This window comes from Mytilus trossulus, chromosome 8, assembly GCF_036588685.1.
Source record: "Mytilus trossulus isolate FHL-02 chromosome 8, PNRI_Mtr1.1.1.hap1, whole genome shotgun sequence".
Taxonomy (NCBI): Eukaryota; Metazoa; Mollusca; class Bivalvia; order Mytilida; family Mytilidae; genus Mytilus; species Mytilus trossulus.
This window is the reverse complement of record NC_086380.1, coordinates 53,183,470-53,187,779: the sequence shown is the minus strand read 5'-3', so window position 1 is coordinate 53,187,779 and position 4,310 is coordinate 53,183,470. Positions and strand designations below refer to the sequence as shown.

At 34.5% G+C, this 4,310-nt stretch overlaps 1 long non-coding RNA gene across 1 annotated transcript; it reads right to left on the bottom strand.

The window, feature by feature from the left end:
* Positions 1-298: 298 nt before the first annotated feature.
* Positions 299-3,465, bottom strand: LOC134681979 (uncharacterized). The gene is made up of 4 exons (XR_010100739.1): positions 3,348-3,465; positions 2,422-2,480; positions 1,752-1,891; positions 299-620 (listed from the first exon to the last, which is right to left on the bottom strand). It is a non-coding gene; the product is annotated as an uncharacterized LOC134681979 (long non-coding RNA).
* Between the last annotated feature and the right edge of the window lie 845 nt (positions 3,466-4,310).

The following is a 4,310-nucleotide window of genomic DNA, read 5'->3' as shown; positions in this document are numbered from 1 at the left end:
TTAAAAAAATACAAAATCCTTATTTTTTTTATAGGAATTACAAAAGGAAAGAAGTTAAAAGTGAAAAACTTACAAAAAATGTATATCTATGAAGGCAAATAAGTTCCTTATCATATATGAAAAGCAGTAGTTTACATGGTAATGCAATTAGTGGTAATCCAATAAAATGTAAGCCCTACTGTACACACACATGATCTCTTAGAATACACTGTCCAGCACCTGTAAATCCCCAAAAAAGTGTCACTGTCAGCAATTAGTGGCAAATTTGTGTCAAGGAAGCTGACAGCATCTTCCAGTGATATAAATAATGCAAGAAAATGTAGAACATCATAAATTATCAGTCAATGGTACTGTAAATTAACATGAAAGGTGGCAAAAATCGACGTAAATCTTGCTTCAAAGCGGGTAACAGACCCCATAACAAGGGAATAAAGCATGAAACACAGTCTTCAAACAGTCAGCCAAGTTCATCTAATACACAATGGAAGAGGCTAGATGCAGAGAAGTTCTCACTTGTAGCTAATTCCGGTCAAGACGGCACCTCCTACAGTTTACCAGATGTCGAGGGAAATCCTGGATCTGCCAAGTTATTACGTCCACATCCAAAATGTTTGAAGGTTCTGAAAGAAGAAGCTAAATCTGAGTCTCATGATGAAACACATGTTATAGATGAGTCATATAGAGTTGTTAAGATGAATAAAGTTACTCTGCTACTTAATGTAGTTGTTAAATTTCACAATTTACAAGACATTAAATGTGATAACCCGAACTTTGAACTGACAAAGTTAATTAAGTATGGATCTTGTGTAAAGTGCATATATAAATGTACAGAATGCAAGTTTACATCACCGTGTGTTAACCTGTTCGATGAAATTAAAACTCCAAAACGTGGACCTAACCCTGGAGAGTTAACCCGCATGCTTGTATCTGCCTTACAGGAGACTCCTATTGGAATAAAAAGAGGAAGATTTATGATGGCCGCAGGACTAAATATACCACCACCCACTAAAAGAACACTGCAGAGGCATTCTAATTTTGTTGCGAATGAGATTAAAGAGTTAAATGACAATGATATGAAGAAAATCTTGAAACTGTGAAAGAAGTTAACAGAATTCGTGGTGTAAAAGAGCCGTCACATATTCCTGTAGCAATCGACACGCGTTATAACAGTATGCATATAGTAAGCACAAAAAAACCCGGACAAAATGCTTCTCAGGCAATATCATTGGCATGTGAGCAAGTGACTGACCATAAGTTCATTGTTGCATCAGTTTTTCACAATAAACTTTGCTGGACAGGTTCTTGGCTTAAAGGGAAGGGACTTAATGTAACCTGTCCAGATGGACATGCTGGTACATGTACAGCCAATGTTAAGCCAACCAACCCTTTAAGTGAATATCTCATGGGTAAAGAAATTGGACTTCAGATTGATAGGCAAAATGTGCTGGTAAAGTATGCAGTTACAGATGGAGACGGACGTGGCGCAGAAGGTATAAATGATGCACTCAAAGTTTTACACCCGTTGTGGAAAGTTGAACGCCAAGCTGACCCAATTCATCTCGGAAGATCACAGTTTCGACAAAGTAATTCTGCAAATTTTAGTTTGAACATGTTTTATGGTTCGACACGTGAAAAGAAAAAACAAGGACAGAAAGTTTTAAGTCAAGATTTGAAAGCCAGATGTAGCTTAGTTTTCAATGAAATGTGGAAAGAAAACTGTGGAAATTTGGAAAAGATTAAAAAATGCTTACCTAGAGTGCTTGATGCTACTGTGCGGTGTTATACTGGCGACTGCTCTAAATGTCCCACTAGCTCATACGTGTGTGGTGGTGGTCACACAAACTGTTGGTGGCTGAGATCCATGTACTTAGGTGCAAACAAGTTAACCAACCTGAATATGGATGACAATGACAAATTAATAATGCAAGAACTTTTAAAAATGAAACTTAGTGAGGAAGCATTAATGAAAATGAAATTTAATTTCAACACTCAAAAATGTGAAGCCGTTAACAGAGCACTAAGTGTATCCTTACCAAAAAATGTGAACTTTTCTAGAAATTTTGAAGGGAGGGCATCAGCAATAATTCACACTTTGAATAATGGTATAGCTAATTCCTGGAAACAAAAAGCAGAATGTATTGGTTTTAAAATATCACAAGGTTCATTTAAACACTTAGAGCAGATGCAAAGGGAGTGTGAAAGGAACAAAGTATACCAAAATACTCCAGAAAGGAAAAAGAAAAATTTACAACAAACCGGACAGAAAATTAAGGATCATGTGGAAGAAAAGGAACAAAGTAAATTTAAAGACCGATATCAAAAAGGACAACTTGATCCCAAACTTAATACGGCATTTGTTCAAAGCACAAAGAACGATCATTCATATGGGAGAGTAATGCCTGCCAAGAAGAATATACCTACCAGAAGCTGTACTTCAAAAATTCCAAAGTCAAAGAAGACATAACTGCATCCATCTACATCTGAAAAAGATAGAGACAAAATTAAAGGTTCTTTTAAGGACCACCAAATCTTTCAAAAAGAGTCTAAAATTGTTGTACATTTAGTCAAAATTCTTTATATATAAGCTATAGCCCTACCCCTTAAATATCTTCTAAAAATAAATCCAGGCGGCAATCTGGATAATTGGCATGGCCCTGGCAAGAATTGCGGTGCTTACAATAAATCCGGTTGTTATTTATGTGATGCGGCTCTAAATTAATGTGAGCCGCATTCACACACAAACTATTATGACACAAATGACTGGCATCAAATGTTTTATTTAACTCTAAATAATTGTTATAAACCATGTAACTGAATCTATGGGCCTTTTTCTTTTTCCAGGTACCAGAAATAGGATCTAGAAAAGAAATAAGCCCATATTTTCCATCTTTTGTTGTTCCCTGATCCCATAAAAAGCATTCATGATTTCTTGCCAGGTGGCTCTTTTCTATTATTTTTTGCCTATATTTTTCAAAAAATCCCTCCATTTTAACTTACAAGTGTATGAATTTAAATTTCCAACAAATGACCTCACTGTGACCTCTTTTTAAGCTTTCAAATGAAAAAAAAACTTTTTTAAAATTTCATAAATTTAAATTTCAATTTAATTTAAAAAGTTTAATTCAAATTTAAAAAATAATTACACCATTGTTTTCCTTATTAAATTTTGAAGTTTGCAGCCAAATTTCATCCATGTAACTCGAAAAATAAGCTTACAGTTGTAGATTGAAGTGTTCAATATATGCCTTCTGACAGGAACGGGGACCCAGTTATTTGCCCCATTGGAACGCATTGAAAGTCATAGTAAATAAATGGGGTGCTGTTCGTTAAATAATTTTGATAGCCACCTTGGGATTTCTGTTTCATGTTAGGCATTAGGTTCCAAGTTTCTGAGTGCAATCTCAGTGCCTCATGACCGGCATTCCGTTGCAAAATTTTGTTTTGATTGACAACAGGGTCACTCAGTCTACTTCCGGTGAAGAATAAAGGCTAGAATTTAGACAGTTTACTCCATGCACTGACGCCAGATTGTATTTAAATCAATCATTTTTTTTACAGAAATTCAAACTAGAAAGCCTACCCTTTCAAATAAATCTACATTTAGTTTCAGAACTTGTGTAATAATGACACTACACCATTTTAGAGAAAAGTTATAGTTTTTTTTTAAGAACTACATTCGTGGGTACCGGACTGGTTACCGTAACTGGGATCCTATTCCATATGTGAAGGGTAAAACTGCTTTTTGTTGCCTTATTATTCACTCATTGTATTTGAATAGATATGGGATGAGTGTCAATGAGACAACTCTACAACCTAGTGATTATTTGTAAAAGTAAATGATTATACATCAAAGTACGGTTTTCAACACTGCATCTTGGCTCAGACTGATCAGCCTGATATAAAGGGCACCGAAATGACTATTGTTAAACCATTGAAACAGGAAAACCAACGGTTTAATCTAAAAAAAACATGAGAAAGCTATTTCTCAATAAAGATGGCGTTTGGCGAATACAAATCAGACACAAACTAAACAACACTTTACAATCAAAATTATAGCACTGTATAACTATACATAAAACAGTAAATACTAGTAATACAAATGGACATATGTAAAACCTATATTTCAAGTTCATAACATCCGTGCTTTAAATATGCAACATATGAATAAATAAAACAGAGATTACCTAACTCTGACAACCATGATATTAAATCCATTATAAGCAAAAAAATCAAAATAGGTTTAAAAAAGAAAGAATCATGCTTTTTTGAATTGCTTCATTTGTTTTGACAATTTTACTCTTATACATGTT